Source organism: Bactrocera neohumeralis, chromosome 3 (genome assembly GCF_024586455.1).
Source record: "Bactrocera neohumeralis isolate Rockhampton chromosome 3, APGP_CSIRO_Bneo_wtdbg2-racon-allhic-juicebox.fasta_v2, whole genome shotgun sequence".
In the NCBI taxonomy this organism is placed as follows: Eukaryota; Metazoa; Arthropoda; class Insecta; order Diptera; family Tephritidae; genus Bactrocera; species Bactrocera neohumeralis.
Window position 1 is genome coordinate 10,630,819 of NC_065920.1, and position 27,279 is coordinate 10,658,097.

General features: G+C 33.8%; 1 protein-coding gene across 5 annotated transcripts in view; it reads right to left on the bottom strand.

The window, feature by feature from the left end:
- The window catches only part of LOC126752257 (polypeptide N-acetylgalactosaminyltransferase 5), a 69,107-nt gene that overhangs the window by 20,025 nt on the left and 21,803 nt on the right, over window positions 1-27,279 (bottom strand). The gene's annotated exons all lie outside the window — the stretch shown is intronic.

A 27,279-nucleotide genomic window follows, 5' to 3' on the forward strand; every position in this document is an offset into this window, starting at 1 on the left:
AGGTTGTTTTTGCAAAAATGTCAACGAAATTGAAAGCTTATTAAATAACAGATATGTATGTATATATTTTTAACAGCTCATTAACACAAGAGCTCAACGTCGAAGTCATTAATCATTTTCAGTTTTGTTGTCAACAATTGAAGTTACTTACAACTCCAATAGATAAAGCGTAACGTAACACGTGTATGTATGTATGTATACATGTGTGTATGTATGGTATGGTATGTATATATGTACATACTACATCCATGATACAAATTGGTAGAAATAATAAACAAAAGCCAATCAACTGGTTACTTAGCACATATATCTATGTATATTGACAGATAAGATAAAACATTATTAAATATTTATGCAAAATATTAATACTATTGCTTCATTATCACTTCTGATTTTGATCTTTTGTTTTGGATTCAGCTTTGCTCTAAGAACCAATAAAAGAGCATTGACTATTCTAACTTCTCACAGGAGATGAAATTTCTTTGCATTATGAAAAAATGAGTAAAAGTAATGAATGTACACAGATTCATGGGATTGGCATGCCACTCTATCTCGCTCCTTCTCTCTTTATGAACCAAACAAGCTATAAATAAAGATAGAATTACTTACTTACAATAATTGTGGATATGCTAAGTATATAAGGCTGTTACTTGAGATAACTTAGGAAAATATTTTTTAATCCAGAAAGTCAAATTAACTTTTTCATCTTTTTCGCATTTCTTGTTTAGATTTTGATGATTTTGGGTTTTGTTTATATGCAGTTGGCATTAAAAAAATATTTGATTGACAAGAATGTGTGAAAGTTCTATTTTAGAATCATAAAAAACAAAACCAAACAGCTGATTTTGACATTATGAGTTAAAACACTTTTGACAAATTGTTATTTTAAGGCTATCGAACCAACATTTATTAAGTGAATTTTAATTTTTTCTTATCTAAATCTTTAAAGGCGTTTTTCTCGAAACTGTGCTTTTGCGGTAAGGTTTCTCGAGAACCACTCAACCGATCTTCATGAAATTTTACACAAGTTTTTGAGATACAATTCTTAAAGACTCGGACAAAAGACAATTTTTGGATTACAAACATTTGAAAAAAAAATGTCGCGAAATTTTACTTGAAATTTTAATTTTTTGTAAATATATCTGTTAAAAATCCAAATTTCAGTTTTTGCCTCCTAATAATAATCTAATAATCATGTAAGGAGTTATCCTGTTTTTTTTCATGTGGTCACTGGAAATGGCGCCGCAATAGCCGAGTTTAAAATATTTTTTTTCCAAAATTTTTAGAACTTCTTTGTTAATATTGTATGTTTGTAACAACAAAAAAAATCTAATAAAATATTTTGTTTTTTTTTAATGCGAAAAAAATTGTTGAAGAAAGTCTGTCTAATATCATTTCTGTGTAAATAATTCCTGCTGGGTAATTAATTCGAATTTAACACAAAAAAAAACTCCAAAAAAACTGAATACAAGCAAAACAAAATACGAGAAAAAAATTTGAATATTTGAGTTCATTTCTATGAATTACTCATAGCTGTTGATTGTAGTTCCTTTTTTAAATTTTTTTAGTAAAACAAAAACAATATCGGCATTTGTGTTTTGAACAATTTTGCTAAAAGCTGAAAAAAACTGATGGCAGCCACTGTAAAATTACTGAAGCCACCATTTATTTTGAGAAATTACTTTTTAAATAATAAAGGGATAGAGAAATATTACTGTGTGAAATTTTTCAATCGGATATACCTTTAAAAATTGCATATTAAACTTTTAAATGGATATCTCAGATAGTTTTTGAATTACAGTTTTCTAAATTGTAGCCGCTCTGTTAATTTAGTTTAATCAATTTATATAATATTTAAGGGATTGCATGGGTTTCCTAGGGTAGAAACAGCATTTTTCCAACAAATTTTCTCATATAAAAAATTAAATATTTTTTTAGAAGTTTTTTTGTTACAAACACTATTAACAAAAAAGTTCTAAAATTGTTGGAAAAAAATATCAAACAGTTGTAATCGAAAGAAAACCTTCGTCCAAGTCTTAAAGAACTGTATCTCAAAGACCTGTGTAAAATTTCATGAAGATCGGTAGAGTATTTCCCGAGAAATCTTGCCAACCGACTTCAAAAACACAGCCTGGCTAGCCTCGAGCGCACAAGTTCTAAAGGTTGTATCTCCGAAACGATTACTCGGATTAACTTGATAATTTAAGACAATATTGTAGAAGTGTTGTAAAATTTAATAAGACAATTCAATATTTTTCACATAACAGTATTTTGTTCTCATGAAAAATCAAATTGCGTCAGATCAAAAATGACTGAAAAGTTGGACAAAATTAAACTTTTTTAAAACGCCGCCATTTTGTCAATTTTTGATTTTTTTAGAACATTGAACGGAGAATTTCTGCTAATAGAGAATTTATTTTACAGTGGTGACAGATTGTGTGTAAATTGAAAAATATTTGTTTCTATTTTAAAATTTTATAGCGTGTTCTTAGAATATTTTTAAAAATTTAGTTAAAATTATTAAAAATTGATAGAATAGGTTTTTTAATTGTCAAAATTTGCCTGTTTTGGTTGTCACACTAGCTGGGCCCTGTAACATTTCAAAGAGTTTCCTTTTACGATCATTTTTGACTAATGTCAAAGGCTGCTTCCAGTTTTCATATCTATTTTTTATGGAACTTCAAGTAATTTTCGAACACTGTAGGCAACATTAACAACTATTGTGACACAATACTGTTACTTTACTTGTAGTTATTTGCTGTTGTAATAAATTACGAGCTTTCTCATATAACACTTATTATATCAAATCTCAACTAAGTGTTACTTCAAAAGATTTCCGCCCGGGTGCTCGGGGTGTACTATTGAAAAAGGTGCGTCGCTGCAGCAACAGAGCAAATGTCGTCTCACCTCTGTGGAATTTCTTATGGCTGCGGACTGGTTTTTGCCAGCAGAAACGGGTTTCCAGTGAGAAATATGCAGTCCAGCCACATAGACCAACACATGCACTTCATTTATCTATGCGCCTTTATTTTGCCATGGATTAAATGGTAAATACTGATGTGTTGCTTGCTTGCTTATTATGGCTTTAACGCTGACGCTGCTGCTCCACACCGTCGCTGTGGCTTTACTTGCCAGTAAGAGTAATGTTATGCTTATTGTTGTTTGTTTTATTGCAATTTGTAAATAAATTAACTTTCATGGCAAATAAATACCGTTAAATAGCATTTATTCGCAATGTACACCCGAGTAGACGTTAATTGGTATTGGTGTGTGTGTGCAAAGTGTTTGGCCTTTGTGAGTATGGCTGCGCTCCACACACACACACATGCCGCCATTGGCAACGGTTAATCATGCAATGGAAATTGTTTCACTGCTGCCGTTGCTGGCATTCGTTTTTCGCATTGTTTTGTTTTGTTTTTTTCTCCTGTTTGAACTGTTAAACTCGTTGTACGGCCGGCTGATGACTCCTGCATTTGATTTTGGCGTTTTGTATCTGCAATTGTTGTAACAACTGTTTTGCTGTTGGCGCAGGCAAAATGTACCACATGAACAAAATGTAGCCAATGCTTAAAGCTCAGCTGGCGCGGCATACAATTCATGCTATTTTCATTGCGAGCGGGAGAAAAATTGCAATTTTTTGCCAAAGTGATTTCGGAATTAATTAAACGCATATTATATACTGTGTTTGCACACACGACTCATTACTAAATGATTGACTGGGAAATGAGTTGTAAAAAGGCAGTAATAACAGTTTATACTTGTATATACAAATTTACCGTTATAGAATATTTTAGTGTGATTTCGGTTAAATGCGCGCTTTGCGAACAATTTAAACAAATATTTTTACAATAAATTTGGTAGACTTTGCTTCCGCTTCAATTATTCATGCATATTTGAATATGAAAATCACTCATACGCCACGTTGAGCAGACGGAAAAATGTTCTAAAAGCGTTAAAAAATTGACGAAATTTGCTTTTTTTGGAAATTATTTATTCAAAAATCAACACAGCGCATGTAAATATTTTTTATAGCGGCATATTTTTTTAAAAAGGCTTAAGGGTATTTTTTTTTTAATTTATAGTATCTGTAACATAACCGAATGTATGTATGAATGTCTATATAAGGATTTTACAAATTACACAATTTTGAGCAATTTAAAGCAATTGTTTGCTGTGGGAACTTATATTATTAAAGTTTATATTAATAAAATTAAATCAGAAAAACCTAAATTTGCTATGTTCTAAAAATAAGGGCTTACATGGGTTTACGAATCAATTTTATTTTATTGTCTTACTAAAATCTGTAACATCTCTAGAATATTGTCCTAAATTTTTAAGTTGGTCCGAGTAATGGTTTAGGAGATACAGCTTTGAGAACTTGTGCGCTCGAGGCTAGCTAGGCTAAGTGCGCCAACTTTAAACGCGTTTTTCTCGAAACTGTGTTTTTGAAATCAGTTGAAAGATTTCTCGAGAACTACTCAACCGATCTTCGTGAAATTTTACACAGGTCTTTGAGATACAATTCTTAAAGACTTCGTCGAAGGATTTTTTTTTTTCGATTATAACTATTTGAAACAAATAAAATCGCGAATTTTTCCATGAAATTCTCTTTTTTTTTGGTAAAAAATGTCAGCCAAAAATCCAATTTTCAGTTTTTCTCCTTCGTTCAAGTTAAGGTTTTAACTAAAACCCGTATTTTTTCACTTTAGATGTTCGAGTAAGGAGTTATCCTGCCAACGCGGGCGCATCTTTTTTCCGAGGGGTCATCGGAAATGGCGTCGCAATGGCCGAGTTTAAAATATTTTTTCCCAAAAATTTCAGAATTTTTTTGTTAATAATGTATGTTTGTTACAATAAAAAATTCTACTAAAATTTATTTTTTTATTTTTTATATGAGAAAATTTTTTTTGGAAAAAATGCTGTTTTTTACTCGAGGCAACCCATGTAACCCCTTAAGGGGTTAGGGGTAGTTAGAATTTTCAAAAAATTATTATTTTTTTGCATTTTCGTTAAGTGTAATATCTTAAAAATATTCTCTGAAAATTTCACGTTGATCCGATAATTAGTTTTTGAGCTATTCGACAAATAACAAAGCGAGCTCGGGCACTTCAAAGCACATAATAATCTCCTGGCCTGATTGAAGGATTTTAATTTTTTTGAAAATTTCGATTTTTTAAAACCAATCAACTGTTGATTTTTTCGCAAAAATTTAGAAAAAAATTTCGTGAAATCCTTTAATTTAGAAAGAAAATCCTTCGATCAGGCCCGAGTTTATCTATCGGGTGATTTTTTTGAGGTTAGGATTTTCATGCATTAGTATTTGACAGATCACGTGGGATTTCAGACATGGTGTCAAAGAGAAAGATGCTCAGTATGCTTTGACATTTCATCATGAATAGACTTACTAACGAGCAACGCTTGCAAATCATTGAATTTTATTACCAAAATCAGTGTTCGGTTCGAAATGTGTTTCGCGCTTTACGTCCGATTTATGGTCTACATAATCGACCAAGTGAGCAAACAATTAATGCGATTGTGACCAAGTTTCGCACTCAGTTTACTTTATTGGACATTAAACCAACCACACGAATGCGTACAGTGCGTACAGAAGAGAATATTGCGTCTGTTTCTGAGAGTGTGGCTGAAGACCGTGAAATGTCGATTCGTCGCCGTTCGCAGCAATTGGGTTTGTGTTATTCGACCACATGGAAGATTTTACGCAAAGATCTTGGTGTAAAACCGTATAAAATACAGCTCGTGCAAGAACTGAAGCCGAACGATCTGCCACAACGTCGAATTTTCAGTGAATGGGCCCTAGAAAAGTTGGCAGAAAATCCGCTTTTTTATCGACAAATTTTGTTCAGCGATGAGGCTCATTTCTGGTTGAATGGCTACGTAAATAAGCAAAATTGCCGCATTTGGGGTGAAGAGCAACCAGAAGCCGTTCAAGAACTGCCCATGCATCCCGAAAAATGCACTGTTTGGTGTGGTTTGTACGCTGGTGGAATCATTGGACCGTATTTTTTCAAAGATGCTGTTGGACGCAACGTTATGGTGAATGGCGATCGCTATCGTTCGATGCTAACAAACTTTTTGTTGCCAAAAATGGAAGAACTGAACTTGGTTGACATGTGGTTTCAACAAGATGGCGCTACATGCCACACAGCTCGCGATTCTATGGCCATTTTGAGGGAAAACTTCGGAGAACAATTCATCTCAAGAAATGGACCCGTAAGTTGGCCACCAAGATCATGCGATTTAACGCCTTTAGACTATTTTTTGTGGGGCTACGTCAAGTCTAAAGTCTACAGAAATAAGCCAGCAACTATTCCAGCTTTGGAAGACAACATTTCCGAAGAAATTCGGGCTATTCCGGCCGAAATGCTCGAAAAGTTGCCCAAAATTGGACTTTCCGAATGGACCACCTAAGACGCAGCCGCGGTCAACATTTAAATGAAATTATCTTCAAAAAGTAAATGTCATGAACCAATCTAACGTTTCAAATAAAGAACCGATGAGATTTTGCAAATTTTATGCGTTTTTTTTTAAAAAGTTATCAAGCTCTTAAAAAATCACCCGATATTTATAAAACTAATTTTTTCTGTCCGATTGATTTTAGATGAATCTCCAAGGACTTATGGTTGTCACCGCAAGTACCTTTTTTTGGAACAGGGTCAACACAAACAACTATAACTTTGGAAATTAATTTTTTTTTTTAATTTCCGTGACTTGAAGTCAACACATTCTATAATAATGCCATATTACTACTTTCGTAAAATAACACGATTTATTAGCAAAAAAAAAATTCTGAAAACTCTCATTTTTTCGTGCCTCTGACTACCCCTAACCCCTTAAAGCAATTAAAAACTAAATGTGGTTAAACCACTTTGCTCTACCTAAATATACCAGAAATTTTGCCAGTTTTGTGCAAAATGTTTTTTCATAAATACTGATAATAAATAGTTTAGTTGAAAGTTTTTTTTTTTGGTGTAAGCGCTAATAAAAATATAATATAATATATATATATTTTTTTTCAGCATTATTAACACTTTTTTATCGTTTTGACAAATATTTTTTCAAAAGGTTAAAATATTTTACAAAAAATTGATGCTTTAAACATTGCATGCAACTACTCACGGCAAAGTTTATAAAAACATGAATATCGCACTGATTTACTAAACTATCCGCCATAATCTTACCAAATACCTCCTGCGAGAAAAGTTGCACTTTGCACACATAGTAACAAAGTTTCATATATCAGAAATGAAGCATTTTATTAATAAAAACAAATAAAATTTTTTTTTTATTATAGGAAATGCGAATTTGAGGAATTTTCGACAGCATCCAAATACCAAATATCCAAAAATATTTTCAAGTTCCAGCACAACCACACCATACCGCTTCATAAAATAAACGTTTGCTGTTTTAAGCAAACACCGACATGAATGAAATTCTTATAGCACCAGTATTTACGCAGCAGAGCAATGGCAATTCAGACATAAAAATTTTTTAATACTCTTACTTACAACCCCAGCAGCGGCTAAAGGCGAATGAATTCGCAACAGCTTAATTTACATTGCATTTCATTTGATCGTTTTATAAACTCAAAACTCACAATTCAATGGTCACTTTTGCGTTCGCACAGCAGCTAGTAGCTGTTAGCAACCGCCAGTTAACAGCTGCCAACAGTTGGATGCGAAAAATTGTGAATGCGTTGAAATGCGAGTGGATCCAAATAAGCGCCGATGCTTCGCTCGCATTGCTTTATTTACATATGTATATATTTTTTGATACTTGTGTGCAAAAATCAAGCTCATAACGGCAAAAATTCCACAAATTCTTTGACTTTGCAATATCATATTTATTTTATAGATTCAAAAAACTTTTTAGGTTGTTCTCGGAATTGAAATATTTTGCTGTGGATCGATAAACTGGTTATTAAACCCTTTTTCTGAGCTTAAATAATTTACGCTCATTTAATGCTCATTTAAGGAATGCTAGCTTTAACTGGGCGCGACTTGAAACGTGATTAAAACGGCGGGCAGGTATTAAAAATAGTTTTTAGCTTTTGCTATGGAACAATTGAAGATTTCGCATATGACCGAAATACATACATATCGTCACTTAAAATGCAAAATAGCGTAGCATCACTTTTCAAACGTTTACAGGCGTTTTAATAGAAACCACTCACATTGAAACAAAATTTGAGTTTTGTTTACAAATCGGTTATATATTGGTTATTATATTGGGTAGTCAAAAAAGTCTTTTCGTATTTCTAATCACATTTCAACTTATTTTTTATAATTATACTAATAAATATATACACAAATATGTACCAATTTGGTCCACCACTTTTTGCCATTTTTCCGCTGGAGACATTATTCCATCAGTGTAAAACTTTCATCAGTGTAAATCGAAATTTCGAAATTTCCAGAACGGAAGCGAGCGAACCATTGTTCTGCTACACGAACTGATACAGCATCGTCGCCGCAAAATTCACAAATTCCATTGGTGGCTTGCATGGTATTCTTCCTTTTTTATACAAAAATTTCAAAATATAGCGAATTTTATTAATATTTTACACATTTTTGAACAGCTGTAACTTTTTTCAACTTCCCCGAATTTAATTTTTTTTTTTTTGGAAATTTAAAATCTCACCTTACAAAAACTATATGGTATGACACAATGTGATTGGTAGCACTGGAGATATATGTACGACTGCAAAGACATCTATTGACAAAATACGAAAAGACTTTTTCGACTACCCAATATTTGACAGCGAATTGTCGATTTTTTTGTTTGTGATGCGCTGTTTTGCATTTTAGGTGACAATATACAAAAAATAAAAGAAACAAATTCCGAGTTTAATAAAATTTGAGTACCCCAGCTCTAAATGGTCTCTCAATTTCTCAAATAATATATCATTTACTAACTAGATTTATTAGATTTTTTTCTTTATTCGATCACTTTGGAGGATATTGCAGTTAGAATAACCAAGTGTTAACTGATTGCCCACAAAAAGTTTGAAAGCAATGGCATACAGATTTATTAACATTTCTATATTTTTTCGAATTTCAAACTGCATATAACTGTAATAAAAAATATGTATGTATGTACATAGATATATGTTTTTCTGGTATATAGTATAGGATTTTTTGCATTTGGTTACAATGATTTATGATGAAAATATAGTGGCTTGAAACTGTCATTTGTTACATGCCACAAGAGAACCATTACAATACTCGACTCGGCTCAATCGATTGCGGTCGAATTGACAGTTGATTGCTGTATTTTGATTGATTGCAGGTATTGTTTTAAAATGGATACTTAGTTTTAACGCTGACAGCAACAGCTTGGTGACCACCACGAGGGCAAGCATAAGCTTATGCAAGTATATATTTGTCTATGAACATAAGTTGGCGAAATGTTGGAAAAATTTAAAATTTATATGATAAAGTTTAGATAATAAGAAGTATATTAGAAAACTCCGGAAATTTTTGATAAAGCATATTAATACCAAATGGACCGACACAACTAGTCAGAATGCAGCCTAAGAACATTATATACTCTAACAAATGCGGAATTCATTGATGCATTACTTGGGTAAAATATCCGGCATCAATTGATTAATTGACAGTTTAACTTTTCATATGCTCCACCAAAAAACTACCCAATATGTAGTATACGATACCACATTTCACAAAACTAACTGGTATTGAGTGAAACTTGAGAAGAATTACAATCGTAAAATGCAATTACAGCATTTTCTATCATTAAATGAAGAAATATTGTTTTCAATGGTGGCAGTTAAATTATTTTTATGATCGCGCTATTGTCACTAAATTAAATTGGCAGTTGCCTCGAGCCATGCGACAGACTAGCGAATGCTGTGATTGACTGCAGAGATGCTGTGTAGCAAGCAGAATGGTAGAAGTATACTTGTATATTATTTGGGGATGTTACACTAGAATGCATCGAAGAAATGATTATTGTCGATAATTTTTTCTTTTACTCGTATAAAGAATAAATTCGGAATCATACTATATTTACCGTTTAATCAGCGATAGAAATATGTTAGGTAATTATTTTGATAAAACACCACTTCTGTATAAAATTTGCCATTTATTTATCATTTCTAATCAAGCTTGCCGGAAATAAAAAATAATAATTTCAAAGTATTTTCATTATTTAGTACTAAGTAACCAACTCCAGGAGCGAAGTCGAGGAAATACCATCGTAAGGTCAAGAACAAACGTTTAGGCAACAAATACATATTAGGCATGAGGTTTGTTAGAATAACGAAAATCATTATATACAGTGTACGGGAGTTTGGGTGATTCTTGGATTAATTTCACATATTTTCGGCATTAAACTACTGTATACCCAATATTATACTATACCCAATACCCAATATTATATTATATATGTATGAGAGATAGACATATTGATCGGTTTTTATCTATTTTTGGCATTACTACATAATATTAACAGTATCAGATGCTTACTAAGTTTCATTAAGGTGCCTCACATACCTACAAAAATATGTAAGGTGTAAAGTCAACCGGATGTTAGAAAATGCTAATATTAGTTACATGGAGGCTAGGGCAAGTTTCCACCCGATTTTATCCAATTTAGGCACAAAGATGCACCGTTAGGAGAAGAATACGCTCACTCAATTTAATGAAGGTTATATATGGTGTATAAAGTCAAGTGAAAATTCGTTTCTATGAGGGTTAAGGCAGATGATTCAACTCATTTTTGAAACACAGAAATATACAAAATACTATTATCAGGAAAGTGTTTCTGAATTTGGTGAATTTCAATTCTTATATCTCACACATTGGCCGATATTATCGGTCTAGAACTCTGGGGTCTACACTTCCGGACACACACTTGAATAGTTATAGTTCAATTTTGATAATTTTTAGACCTGAGATGGCATACCTTCGTTTAAAGTTTTATCCCGGTATGTGAATTGGTGCTTGATTTGATCTAATTTAAGTTGTGTAATATGGGAAGTAGGCGTGGGTTTTGCATGAGAAATGAAATGAGAACATGAGAATGTCAAAATAACCCCATGTGCCTGTGTTTAAATTGGTTCAGTAGATTCGGAGATATGTGATTTCACCTAAAGGTGGGCAGTGTCACGCCCATTGTCTAAATTGACATCGGCTCTTATAAAATCCTCTTCTACCATACCGGAAGTAAAATTTAATATCTCTATTGATTTAACACACTTGTGGTGGTTTTTAACAAAACTGTTAAATGCGAAGTGGGCGGGGTTATTACGTATTTTTTTACAATCGTTAGTGGCATTGAAAAGATTTGGGAGATATTGCTTGATATATTTTCGATGAAATGCGTTTTGTGGGCTTGGCAATGGTCCGATTACGCCCACCTACTAATCCGCCCCATTCGATCAAGGAAGTACACAATTTCATGACGATATCTTCACTTTTACCTTAACTCACGTTAACGGACAGACAGTTATCCGGATTTCAACTCGTCTCATGATCCTTTATGTAGCATATGGTTAATTGTGGTAAGGCTGTAGCAACATGTTGCAAGAGTAGAAAAAAATGGTCATTTAAATTTAAAATAACGGTATAAAAATTTAAGTTTGTTGAATTCTCTTTATCCTTCATAAAATTATCGATAATTTCAAGTATTCACTAAAAAAAATATCGATGACCAAAAGTACCAGCACAAAACATATAAATGAATAAACAAAATATGTCTATAGTATATAATCTTAATAAGCTCAATTGTGCCTGCATTATCGAGGCGCTTGAACTTGAGGGGCACTGCTTTAAAGCTGTGCTGGAGCCTTTGCAAGCGGCATAAAATAGGCGTTTCACGCGCTATATTTACATTTTTAATAAAAAAGTCAACAAGTGTTTACTGCTTACAAGCATGTGTGGGCGTTTAGCGATTGATAAGCATTATATGGCGCGAATTTATTAACGCCACATACGCAGACTGACCGGACGATATCGGATATTAAGCGCTTTGAATTGCGAAACTTACAATGTTGTGCAATTGCAACGATACAAATACATACCTGCTTATATAGTGTATATATTTGTATACATTGTGACAAACAGCACCCGGAAATTGTAGTTAAATTTCCCTGGTAAATGACATTTCAAAAAATTTTTGCTAAAAGTTGGAAGGACTGTCCTTAATTAATGTCACATATGAATGCGATCTGTCAGTCAGTTTGTTTAAAGCAGCTGCTTAAGTCGACACACATCAGTAGTGCGTTGCGATTTTTATAATGAATAAAAATACCGTAGAAAGAAAATGTCTCACATTTTGTATTTCTAGCCAAATTTCGTGTGCGGAATCTTTGCGAATTTGGAAAAGGCTTACGGTGATTCAGTTTTATCAAAAACCCAAGCTTACGAGTGGTACAAAGCCTTCAAAGATGGTTGAGAGATCGTCAAAGACACGCCTCGTTCTGGACGACCTTCGAACCTCTTCAACTGTTGAAAATATTAAAAAAGTGAAGGATATGGTGCTTGAAAATCGTCAGACAAGTGTTAGAGAGATTTCAAGAGAGCTCGACAACTCTCGCGATTCCGTTCGAATGATTTTGGTGAATATTTTAGGTATGAAACGCATTCTTGCTCGACTCGTACCGATAAAGCAAAGTTTTTCTCAAAAGGAGTATCGTAAACAGGTATCTTTGGACATGTTTGATATGATTTGTCAATATAACCGCCGATGACACATGGGTTTATGAGTTTGACATGGAAAGAAGTCAACAGTTATCGGAATGAAAGAAAAAACGAGACGAAACCAAAAAAGCCGTCAAATTTGTTGCGAAGGTAATAAAGAGTTCTGTTTGGCCGTATTTAGGCTTTTGCCGAAATTATGGAAGAACAATTCTTGATTTTTCACGATGATAATGCACCATCGCTTGGAGCGACGATTGTGGCCGAATTTGAAGCCAAAAACGCAATGAATACCACCGATCGACCACCGTATACACCAGATTTGTCATCGTCTGATTTTTGCTTTTTCCGCAAACTGAAATTGCCGCTCCATGGAACCCGTTTTCAGTCGATCGAAGAGACAAAATTCGCTGAGGGACCTGAAGGCCATCCCAAAAAGTGCTTATGAAAAGTGTTTCGAGGACTGGAAAAATTGTTGTCAATAGTGTATTCTGGTGGAGAATACTTTGAAGGCGACATAATAAATATTAATGAATAATCAAATATTTTGCGTTTTTTTTTTACAAAGTCCGGGCGCTTTTTTGTCACAATGTACATAAAAAGTATAAAAGCGCAACTATGTATATGCTGAAGTTTTTCAACGGCGCCATTCCCCATAGCGTGCTCCATTTGGTCGCTGGCGCTGTCGGTGTTAATTTGTGAAAATTAAAATTGAATTTCTGTCACAGCCAGTTAGTCAATCAATTAGTTGTTTGCAACAACTGTTTTCACTTTAGACACATTTGTTATAAACACACTGTATAAGTGTGGCGACAGCAATTGCAACAAAAACAATATGGCAATTCAATGAGAAAACCGAACAAAATCAGTAATTAATTTAAAATTAATTACATTTTACACTTTCGTTTCGATGTTGATGACACTATTTGTACGGCATACTTTGCACTGGTTTTATCCACGTTGCGCCACCAATTGAATAACACTGTGATTGCGCCTCAAATTGAGTGCTAAATTGAGTAAAATTTCTTTTTTGTTTATTGTCGCTCTTTACTGCCTTTTGATTATTTTCGTAACTGCCGACAATTTATGTTTGTTTCTTTGGCGTTTGTCCGCATGCCGACAAACAAGTCATGTACATTCGCACATTATTGTACAGTAATATGTACGCCTGTATAATATACATATAAGTATATATATGTATGTACATATATACAAATATATGCTTGTATGTATATAAAAATGTATGCTTGTATATACATATATACAAAAGTGTTTGCTGTTTTGTATATAAACAACCTTCCATTGGGACATTCCAGCACTTTTTTCATTAAATTAATATTTTTCAGTTGCTTTTTGCAAGCGTTCATTAAGTTTTATACATTTCAGTTTCTTTACAGCGCACTTTCACTGATAAGCAGTCGTTCTATACAGTCTTTGTATGTAGTACGTTTCACGATTTATTTCAGCGCTAAGAAAAATTTTGCAAACGTTTGCGAGCTCTTTATAAAGCTGCTATACATATTTTTGTTGGGTGGCGAAGTTACATGTAACCCTGACCGCTTTTTATGAAGTGCATTTCTTGAATACGAGTTCGCAACAAATCCATCATATTTACATAGCTGAGACTTGTTTTCAATAAGTCCGTTAGCATCAATTCATAAAAACTCCAAAAAAAAAAAACAACGGGACAAGATTTTTATAATATGGTAGATTCGAAACCTACTTCATGCAATTAGTGGTATCGTCTTCTTTGACTTTAGACTGACTGCGTATTCAAGAAAGCATTCCCATACCCAAATTCTTAGAGTTCCTTTGAAATATTTAAGGCATCAACGAACTCAATAATATTAAGAGATTCATGGCTTCAAAAAATGTACATTCTTATCTTATAAGAAGTCTATAACATCTCCCAAATGCTTATGCGAGTAATAGTTTCGGTAATACTGACTTAAAAAATTTCGCGTTCGAGTTCAGTTACTTTAAACTTCAAATGCGTTTTTATCGATTGTATTTTCAAAGTCGGTTGTCCAGTTTTCTCGCGAACTATTTAACCGATCGCAATGAAATTTTACACAGATCTTCGAGATATACTCTACAAGATCTGGAAAGAAGGATTTTTTCAATTACAACTAATTAAAAAATAAGAATGTCGCAAAATTTTCAACAAAATTTCCATGTTTTCGTAAAAACTTCTGCCAAAAATTCACTTTTTTGTTTTTGCCTTCGACCAATACCTAGTTTATGCTCTTAATTAAAATACGTATTATTTTTATTTTGCTTCGAATGGTCTTAAGAGAAGTTCCGCTATCAATACGGAGGCATCTTTTTCCGAGGGACTGTCGAAAATGCCGTCGTAACGGCCGACTTTTGAATATTTTCCTTTGAAAATTTCATAAAACCTTTGTAACTTTGAAATAATAAATAGTTTGAATCAAATATTCCATTGCTTATGTTTAAGAAAACAAAAAGTTTTTAAAAATATGCCGTTTTTGCTGGAGTAAGCCCATGTAACCCCTTAAAAAAGTTAATCGCAAAGGTTTCTTTGGGACTAATATTGAATTCTTCGTATTCGGGGCTCATATGAACTGAGTGGAATTTATTAAACCATTTTCGAACGAATTCTTCGTTATGTCATAAGCAAGAAGTTACCATTTTCGAATGAATTCTTCGGTATATAAGCAAGTGGGGACAAGTTATTGCCCTAACCTTTAAAAAAATTATATAAATTTAGAGAAAAGAACAAAATATATTTGGATAGAGGTCCGAAATACCACTTCAACAAAAATATTAGTACCGTGTCCGGTCATTGGAACGTTTTCATGTCCGGTTATAGGAATTGGTTTTGTATGTAAATATAAATGAAAACGTTATGTTCATGAAATTTGTCCGGTTATGGGAGGTGTCTGGCATTAAAGACTGTCCGTAATGGCAAATTCCACTGTATTCTAATTTTATATTTTAAAATACATTTTTATTGCTCACAACCGCAATAGAAGCCGGTAAAAAAACGTTGCTAGCCGGCATAAATAAATAATTACATTTGCATTTTGATAACATACGCTATAAATATAGATACTCTAATTAAATTCACTATTTAATTTGTATTACTTTATTGCGTGTAATATATTAAAAATTAGCCATGGAACAAAATTCATTAAAATGGGTTTATTAAATTTCATTTTGAAAAACCACCAACAAATAACCACAAAAACTACTTGAAACAAGCCACTTAATTAACTCGGCAATAAATTGGACACAACTGGACAATTTTACAGAAAATACCGGTATAAAAAATTATATATTTTATGGCTGCGTGCAATATTTCCGGCGTGTTGGCAGCAGGCAACAGGCAACACGGTGTTGAAAATGAAAAAAGATATGTGTGCTTTTAGCAAATTTGAGAAATTCGTAGATAATTACAAAATTATTGTTCGAAATTGAGTTAATATAATATAGTTAATGAATTTATTAGCATTTATTCAAGCCCAATTTTTGTCACTTCAAATGGGAAAATTGGTGTCGAGGCTATTATATGTATATTCATTGGAGAAAAGTAGAATAGTAGAAAAATAGGTAGTCAAAATAAATAGATTTATTTCAGAATGTTTGCACAGTTGTTATTAGTTCATGGTATAATTTCGGTGTATCAATTTGAACAAGTTTAACTTTTAAGGACGCATTTTGTAAAAAGCAAATATTAATATTAATTTACATATGTACATGAGTACATAAGTATTATTTGGTTCAGGGGCAGTAAAAATGTATTTTGAAAAATTTCAAAATCAGACCTTGATTAATGTCAATATTGAAATTTTACAACTTCGACAAGACAATCAATCTTTGAAGAAAAGTTTTTAATTATTTTTTAAGAATTCTTTTTTGGGTTGGAATGTGTTACACTTATAAGCCTTTGTTTCCAGATTTTTCGAAATATGTTTAGCAAGAATATTATAGACGTTTAGGGTGAGTTATAATATAAAAAATTGCAATTTAATTTATTTATGAAATTTATTTCGACTACAACGTCGCTGAGGGCAACACTTGTTTCCATAACAGTCAACAGATTCGAATGGTCCCGAAAGTAAGATATACTTATGCAACTAAGGACAGTCAACTCAATCGCACTGTTTGCTCCTCAGTTGGTGCAAAACTTAGGTGGACGGCGACGAGCAACATCTATTGTATTATAATCAGCAGTGTGCTGAAATTTAGGAAAGATATGGAACCTTTTGGAGGGTATCTGCATCAGGGGAAATTCGGACCTTTTTTATTTTTATTTATTTAATATGAGGAAAGATTTCGAAGGAGATGCTGCAACTGAATTTAGAATATCGACTCGACTTACGCTTAAATAATTTTGTGAAATTTTAAAGGATTTTCTGTTGATAAAAATTGCTTATAGTTTTTTAAGTTGAAGTAAAAAAAAATATTACAATATTCTCATTGAGGAAAACAGTTTAAATTATATTTATTTGAATGCGCGAAGACATTTCAAAGTGATTTATGGCAATAAACTTGAAGTGAAAATTTTCAAAATGTTAACTGAAGACAATAAGTAAAGCAATGTAATAAACAAGTAAGGAAGAGCTAAGTTCGGGTATAACCAACTTAGCTCTTGCATATGTTAAGCAGCGGAAGTACCTTCAGGTACATAAGGCTTGTTAGTTATATGGGTTCTAGCGCGATTTTTCAACTGATTTTATTCACTCTAAACACAAATATATATTATAAAGTCACAAGGAAGTTAGAAAATCTTTATATTAGGTATTTGGGGGCTAAGGGATGGGTTGACCCGATTAAACCCATTTTCGACACACAGATATACTATTACCAGGAAAGCTTTCTCTCTGAATTTCAATTATATATCTCAAACACTGGCCGATATTTTCGGTGAAAAGTCAACTAAAAGCACTGGTTCCACATATTCAGTGCCTTGGGGCTTGAGCAGTTTCAGATAATTTTCAGATAATTTTTAGTCATAAGGTGGCACACTTCAAATGGTCTATTCGTAAAAAGTTGTACCCTGATATGTTAATAGATTCTTGATTTGTAAACTGGAAAAAGAAAATTTCAAATGGTATTTAAAATTGAGTGGTTCTAATCCAATTTCATCAATTTTCACACTGTAACCTAGGAATATTCGTAAAATGTTATGTATATACCAAATGTTATGTATATACCAAATCGGTAGAACGGGTCTCGAGATATGTGTTTTCGCCAAAAAGCCGGCGTTGTCACCACTAACGTCTAATTTTGACCCCGACACCATTAAAGCCCTGTCATACAACTTGAGGAGTAAAATTTAATGTCCGGTATATTTAGTTATTAATTTGTTGTAGTTGTAGTAGACTTTAACTCTAGCGCTATATGGAGAGTGAGCGGGGCTATCTTTCGATTTCATCAATTTTCACACCGTCGGTAGGAGTTCTTATAATATTTGTGCTAGGCGAATTTAGTTGTTGTAGCTTTAGTGGTTTAGGAGATATGTATGTACATTAAACTTATTAGAGGCCGGGGCCACACCACCTTTTCAAAAATGTTTTCTCACAGATGGCCCTTGTCACTGCGATCTCTCGTCTTATACCTTAATTTGTGTTATGGCTCTTTATAGGTTTTCGGTTGATGGCGGTTTGTAGGCGTGGCAGTGGTCCGATTACGCCCGTCTACGAACTCATTTTTTTACGCATACCAAGTTTCATCTTGATATCTCAAATTTTACTCTAGTTATAGCTTGCACGGACGGACGGACGGGCAGACAGACAGACAGTCTTATACTCTGTAGCAACATGTTGCAAGAGTATAAAAATAGCTACAGTGTAAGGTAGGGCAAATGAGGTGCACATAAAAAATACAAGTGATAAATAATGTGACATACTCCGGTGTGTATGTATGTATATAAATGATAAAATTGCAAATGGAAAAAAGGAAGAAAAACTTTCAATATACCATAAGTGTCTTAAAAAGCAATAAGACGCTGTAAAATATGTACGCAGTGTCATTTATCAGCGGCACAATGAAAAAAAGGATGTGAACGATACAAAAAAGGCACACACGGCGCCCGCCCCTCTGTAATCAGTATGAAACAGGAAAGGCAGGAGGAGATTAATACGATTTTAAGTGACACTAAATGTGGGCGTTGTTGCGTGTTTTGAATGACAAGTACTTTAAATACATATCTATGTACGTGTGTGCATGTTTTTTCATTTTAAGTACCTATTGATAGCATCTCAATCACTGACAATCATTAAATAAATAATTAAGGAACTGCAATTGATGTGAAGTCAGTAACAGTATTTCTTTGAATTGGACTCACACCATTAGTTCTGCAACTGCAACGGGTCATTGCACTTCGGTTGTTGAAAAACACGATTTACTGCTAATGCATTTCGCGATTGAGTGATGAGTTAAGTTTTTATTGGCAAAGAGGAGTGTTGAAGAATGCAGGATTTTCATGAATTAGTCATGGATACATTAATTTATTACTCATGTATATACTTATATAGTATTATTATATGTGAACGCTTGTGGTAATCCTCGATTGTAACGGGTGATCCAAGTAGAGGAACTTTTTTCAATAGCCTTTTTTGACAGATCACGCGGGAGTCATGTCAGGCTGTCATGCTATTTTTGTTAAGTATTGTTTGCCATTTCATCATGTAAAGACTTACGTCTAAACAACGTTTACAAATCGTTCAACTTATGGTCAACATAATCGGCCTACTAACTGTACTTTTCGCAACACCATCACCCATCTTGAAACCCAGCATTCATTATTGGATAATATTCAACCGAACAGACCACGTCCAGCTCACAGTGAAGAAAATATAGCAACCGTAGCTGAGAGTGTACACGAAGACCGTGGAGAGTCGATTCGGCGCCGTTCGCAGCAACTCCAACGACTTGACGCATTTTACGTCGCGATCTTAAATTGAAAACGTACAAACGTACAGCTTGTTCTGGATCTTCCCAAGCGACATCGCTTCGCTGTATGGGCTTTTGAAAAGTTCCAAGAAGACGTTCCGACGTTTTCGAGCCAAATTTTTGTCAGTGATAAGGCCAAAAAATGCCGCATTTGGGATGAAGAGCAACCTGAAGAGATTCAATAATTGCCATTTCATTCAGAAAACACAACGATTTGGTGTGGATTGTTGGCCGGTGCAATCATCGGTCCATATTTCTTCAAAAATGAGGCCGGTGAGAACGTTACCGTCAATGGCGACCGTTATCGCGTCATGATAACCGACTATTTGACGCCTGAAATTGAAGCTCGTGATCTCGGCGACTTTTGATTTCAAAAGAATGGCGTCACTTCCCACCCATCGCTTCAATCAATGGATTTATTGAGAGAACACATCGGTGTTTCACGCTTTGGAACAGTCGATTGGCCACCAAGATCGTCTGATATTACACCGTTAGACATTTTCCTGTATAGATATGTAAAGTCTAAAGTTTATGGGGACAATTCTGCTTCGATTTAGGCCTTGCAGCAAAATATCACGCGCGTCATTCGCCAGTTACCAGTCGAAATGCTCGAACGAGTCATTGAATTGGACTCAACGGATGGGCCATTTGAGACGTAGCCGCGACCAACATTTGATAAATAATCTACAAAAAATAAATGCCAAAGAATGTTCTCTCGAATGATAATAAAAATTCCACATTAAATTTGAAGTTTCTTTGTTTTTTCATTAAAAAAAAAAGTAAGGAACGTCGAGACAGATCACCCTTAATAACTAAATTTATTGAGTTTATAAGGAAATCAACTTTTAAGTGGAACGAAATTATTATTAATTTCACTCAACTAAGTGAATACCCCAATTATGAATATATGTACATATTTCGACGAAATGTTTGCAATTTTCGCGACGCCCAAGTCGATCTAATAAGCACACACACACACATGTATACATATGTAGTAAAAATAATTTGTATTTTTATTATTTTCTGCACGCATTACTGGGTTTCTCTTTACAAGCTAAGCTTTTGTTTTATTATAGTTGAATTTCTTTTTTCATCTGCACATTTTTCGGTTATGCAGAAGCGTGTTTCGCCCAGCGTGAAGGCCTTTTCGTTTTCATTATTATGTTGGTCAAGTTTATCTAGAGAGCACTTTTCATATTTAACTGAAGAGCTCATGTTATGCACTTGTAATTGTAATTGTAATTGTTTTATGAGAATAATTTAATTTATTTGTTCATCAAATATGGTGTGGGTAATCTTTTTATGGGCTTCCTAGTTATGTATGGCTATGTTTTTGTGATGTGCGCATTATTTATGACGTGTGCGGGGGGTTTGGGTGAAATTGTTTGTATGGTTTAGTTTAGTTTACTATTATATTTTTACTTTTGTGAAATGAACCTTGAGTTTAAAGTGTTAACAATATTGATGTGTTTACTTCTTACTGAAGGTCTCGGTTGTAAAGAGATTTTTTTGATGTTTACAGGTTGTTGATTTTAAGTCTTTTTTTTTTTAATTTTGAGATAGTGATGACAATGAAGTGTTTAAAAGTTGAAATGGAAATATTTCTTTATCTCTAAAATAACTTTTTACGATAATAAAAATTAAAATCTGAATCTAGTTGACAGGACAAGGTTTGACCACGCACATCTTTGATGACTCGGTAAAAACTGGGAGAGCTTGGCTGGGAAGTTTTGATGCATCCACCATATAGCCCTGTCCTTGCGCCATCGCACTACCATTCGTTTCGATCAATGCAGAACTCCCTTAATGGAATAAAGTTGGCTTCAAGAGAAGCCTGTGAAAATTACTTGTCGCAGTTTTTCGCCGAGAAACCAGAAAAATTTTGACTGATGGAATAATGTCTCTAGCGGAAAAATGGCACAAAGTGGTCGGCCAAAATGGTGTATATTTGGTTCATTAAAGTTTATTTTAAATAAAAAAAAAGTTAAAATTTGATCATAAATACGAAAAGACTTTTCGACTAAGAAAATAAAAAAAATCAAGAATATCCGCTAACAATTCGTAATAAAAAACAGAGGCTTGCTCCTTACTATTTAAATATTTATTTCAAAAATCTTTTAACATAAAGAGCTTTGCAGGTTCAGAAACTTTTATGAGATGTCTTTATCTATCTTTTTTATTATTTAATTACAAAAATATGAAAATTTTCCCCACAACTGTACTTAAAACGTCTCAAACCCTTTCAGTGGTGTGAGCAGTTGCTACGGCATTTAAATACAGCTGATTAAATAATTAACAAATAATTGTGGTTTAGAAACATTTATATTCTTCTTTTTTTATTGGCGTAGACACCCCTTACGCGATTATAGCCGAGTTAATTTAGAAAAAAAATGTATCACAGCTTATAATATTAGCCATAACTAACGTAAAAAATATTTATTTAAACTCGTTCGGAATTGCGGTGGGTGATGTGGCGAGAATGATTACTGCACTTGTGCATACATTGAGATATGGGGTCAGTGTGAACAACTGTTGTTTTGAAATTGAATTTTACTTAAGTTGCTAATAACACTGAAATAAAATATGATTGCCAGTTTTTTTGCTTAATTTATGCATACATACATATGTCTTAATAGAAAATAAAAAATATGAAATTTTTGTGGTAATATGTAGGTCGATGTCGGCAAACTTACTGACTCAAGAGTTGAAAACATTTATTTAAACATTCGAAAATTAAGATATGTCAATTGCATCTTCTTTATTTAATAATTTGGTTATTAAAGCACAAATTTGGATTGAAAAAATAAAAGTGTACTAAATATTTTGACACTTTCACTTGACACACTATGTAATACATATGTATTATATTAACCTGTAAATATATAGCTGTACATTTGTTAATGTATCAAACATTTCTTTCATATGATAAAAATACCTACATATGTACATTTGTATGTAAGTATGTATGTATACAAAGGCCCAATAGTATAAAAGACTTGCGGCAAACAACGTTGTGAGCCCAAAGAAAGAATAATGCTTGAGCAACGCTGTGGTTACCCTCACAACTTGTTGCTTTTTCGCTTCACGGACGGTAAATGTACGTATGAGTGACGAATGATTAACCCATAGGAAAAATATGAATTGAAAATTTATTGGGTGAAAATTTGTTGAGTACACCAAATATTTTTTTAATGAAGAGAATTTTGAAGCACAATTTCGTTGAAGTTTTTAGGAATTGTATCTCAAAAACCTGTGTAAAGTTTAATGAAGATTGGTTGAGTAGTTCTCGAGAAATCTTGCCAACCGATTTCAAAAACACAGTTTTGGGAAAAAACGTTTAAAGACAGCGCACTTAGCCTGGCTAGCTTCGAGCGCACAAGTTCTCAAGACTGTATCTCCGAAACTATTACTCGGATCAACTTGAAAATTTAGGATAATATTCTAGAGGTGTTGTAGAATTTAATAAGACAATAAAAAAAAATCGATTTTTTGAAACCCGAAACCCATGTAACCTCTTAAGAAAATTGTCGACTAAAAATTTAGTTCCACGAGTCACTGCAGAATAGTATTGCTTTGAAAACTACTGACGCCATATAAGAAAATCTAGTGTTAGGCGTGAAAACTATTATTTTATAATGGAGCAGGTTGCCAAAATTTTCAAAGAACTGTTTCAGAATGAATCGATTTTTATATCATATGTTGCATTTGCTGAAAAGAAACCGTGAATTGGTCAAAATCACTACATGTGAAGAACTGAATTTTTTCTAATGGGTGTTATGTGCCATATACATATGTATGTATGTATGTATTATTTTGATATACGCTTGTATTTGTTTTTTGTACTACCGTAATTAACGAGGGAACAACAATTTTTCAGAAAAAGTAAATATATACCTGTATGTCCACAGCTTTGATTCTGTAGAGCTTGAAGTGAGCACGTGCGCGTGTTGACATAAATAAACTTCTAAAGTGAAGGTAGCATTCGCAAACATAGGTAGTCATACCCAAGGGCTTCCACACTTGCGGTGGAAAATAACGAACGTGGCTAAAAATGCTGTGAAGGTGTCAGTCTTCCGGCTGAAACCGGATTATAAGTTTTATTATAATTCATTATCTTGACAAAAATGGAAAAGTTAAATCACAAACATTTTGATCGGCGATTTATATGTTTATAAACTTTCGACACTATTGGTGATTCAAAATGGGCCGATAACAAAACCTGATAGATGCAAATGGTTCCTGTTTTTGACAATGGCGTTTCAACAAGGATCAACGTTTATGGATGATATGATTGGTTCATAATCATTTTCTTAGATCACTTTTCTTTCAAGACGAATTTAATGAAGGTCCGAAGAAAATCTTCAGTTGTTCACACAACTAAACATGCAGTTTTTGCGCAAAATGATATTTGATGACATCGTCATGTAAAGTCTTGATCTTGGCATTGAGACAAGTAAAAGCATCAAAAAAGGTCAACTAAACATAAGATGTTAACATTTTTGGACACCTGAAGAGCGGTTGATGCGGTCAGAAAGCAGTTTTTGAAGATACCTCAATCAGAGTGGCAACAGTGTTTGCAAAATTGGTTCAGACGCAGTGCGAAAGTACAGATAACGGAATGTTTCGAAAAACAATTAACAATTTTCTATACATTGATGAATTTTTTTGTTCTCTAATCCGAAATATTGGGTAGTCGGAAAAGTAAACGTATTTTGACAATCGACCGCAGTCGATATTTCAAAGTGCTACCAATCAACAAATGCTGTTTGAATCCATATAGTATCAAGTAAATGGTTGCCCGTTTTTAGGAAAAATTGAACATGTCGCAACCAAACCACTAGAACAACGTAGAACCGTAAATTCTGAATGGTACATAAACAATTGTTGCCAGTTTTTGTACAAAAATTAGGAAAATGCCAACCACCGAAGACGGCTCCCACCAATGATATGCGGCCTCACATATCGATGCTGAAACAGTTCGTGCACAACAATGGTTCGAGCGCCTTACGTTACCTTAAATTATTAATTTGGCAACGATGCACTTCTTTTTAGTCGACCTTTCGTTGAAAAAGTCGATGAAATTATGGAAAAGACTGACCAAGACCGTCACATATGCAGCCATGATATTGCTAAAGAACTTAACATTCATCAAAATGGTTTTGAACCATTTAAAAAATATTAAAAAAAAAAAAACGATGGTCGCAAAGCCAGGATTTTGAAAGGTTTGCTGTTTTTTTGTTCTTGAAAAGGAATCATCCACTATGAGCTATATATTTCATCTTTCTAAACGATTGATTCTACATTTTTTTCAACATTTGATGAGATCGAGGCTAATTAATCGAAAAATAACGTACCATTTTGAACGACAACTTTTAAAGCCATTTTCCATTAGGACAACGCTACATCACAAACATAAACTGGGAGAGCTTGGCTGGGAAGTTTTGATGCATCCAACATATAGCTCTGAGCTTGCCCTATCGGACTACTATTTATTTCGGTCAGCAGAACTTCCTTAATGGAGTAAAGTTGGCTTCAAGAGAAAATTACTTGTCAGTTTTTCGTCGAGAAACCAGAAAAGTTTTTCACTGATGGAATAATGTCTCTAGCGGAATAATGACAAAAAGTGGTCGACCAAAATGGTACATATTTGGTTCATTAAAGTTCATTATAAATATAGAAAAAATAAGTTGAAGTTTGATTAGAAATACGAAACGCATTTTTCGACTACCCTATACAAAAGACAACCTACTTATGTATTTTCTTTAGAGGGTCTTCGATATCTTCTTCTGTGTGTTACAAATTTCGAAAAAAACGGCAAAAACTTGCATAAAAGAAATTTAAAAAATATATTTCTTTACTTTTTGACCATCAGTGTATGTAAGCATTGTCAAATTATTGCACACATTTCATTTTGCGGCATTTCGCCACACACTCATCGCATATTCAGGGCAGTCGACAGCCATTTATACGGTTCGGCTTCATTTCTCTAAATTTTTCTGAAACTTTTTACTCATATTCATTACACATATGTATGTATGTATCTATGTACATCTTCACAGGCACACAAATTTTACTCGCTTTAGTTTAAAATATATAGTTAGAATAATTGTTTCAAATGAAATGCTAACACTGTAAACAGTGCGGCAAATAAATATAAAGACAAGCTTTGAATTTTAATGGCTAGAAAAAGTATTTGTGCGTAATAGATACGAATACAAGCTTTTCAGTAACGAACAGTACGGCGTGAGCGGGTAGACACTCGTAAAATAAAATGAAAAAATATTTACTTGCGCACAGTTTCAGTTCCGTCAGCACTTTTACGCATTAAAACGGGCACGGAATTTAAGGTAGTCAGCAAATGACAGAAACGGTAATACTGGTGACACCAAAGCACCAAAAACTAATGCAATGAAAAACTATGATAAATAAGATAAAAAGTAATTGCGGCAAAGTCAACAAATTTTTTAGCTACGCGGCGCACTTGAAATCTTAATTAGAATAGTCAGCAACGAGGTTGACACGTTTCGATTAAAATACTAACTACACCTAAACGCGTGCAAAGCTATATATACATACATATGTATGTATATCTATATACATTCTAGCGCGGTGGCAATAGAACTGCTCACACACACGCAGGTGGCGCACACACACAAATTGGACATTTGCCAGCTTAAAGTGTGGCTAGTTGGCAGCAGCGGCAAAAGTCAAGTGATAAAATTGTGCAAACAACAAAAATAGTAACAACAATAGGCCACAATTAAACGACCGCACAATTGTGATGCGAGCGGCTGCGGAAGGTACACACTCAGCCCACAGACTGTCTGCCACGGTGACGGCGCGCATCACGTTTCGCCGTTTTGCCGCTTGGCAGGCGGCGCATTTATCGAAGCATTGACACTTACATACACTACAAATGCACCAATATACACACGTACATATATATAAATGTCGTATATTTAGTCATTTAAACAAATGAAATAAACGCTTTCAGACGCACAAGTCCACAAGTCGTGGGCAGCCGCGTCACTGCGATGGCGGTTGAATGACCGGCGCTGCCAACCGGCTCTGTGCGCTGAGCAGCGCAAGCGTATTTGCTTTGAAAGTAAGATGAAAAAACAAACAATAATAATTTACGAAATTAAATGAATTAAAGATGAAACAGTGAAAAAATAAAACAAACGAGCGCACATTTGTAGTCACACCGGCTGGCCAACTTCCGTTTGCTGCTCCTCAGCTCAGCTCATCTGCGCTCAGCCGGTGCATCTCACTCTTATATGGCTTGCATACACTCATTCATACACATATGTATGTATGTATGTATGTATGTATGTATGTATGTGTAGGTACTTAACTTTTTAATCACGTTTAAATGTCAACTGCATATGGCTTACTGTCAGCGCTTGGAACAGTTTTAACTTTTTTACAAATGCTTACTTTTTTATGTACATATGTAATGATTATATATATTTAAAAAAGTTTATGTTCTTTTTATACCCTGAATAAGGTATATTCTCCGACCTCTCCGAGTCGTTCGTTACCAAACAAGGTTTCAGACAAGCCGACTCCTTTTCGTGTGACTTCTTCAATCTACTCTTGGGACAAAAATTCGCGCTGCAGAACTAAATAGAGAAGGTGCCGTCTTCTAATAAGAGTGTACAACTGCTGGCGTACGCCGATG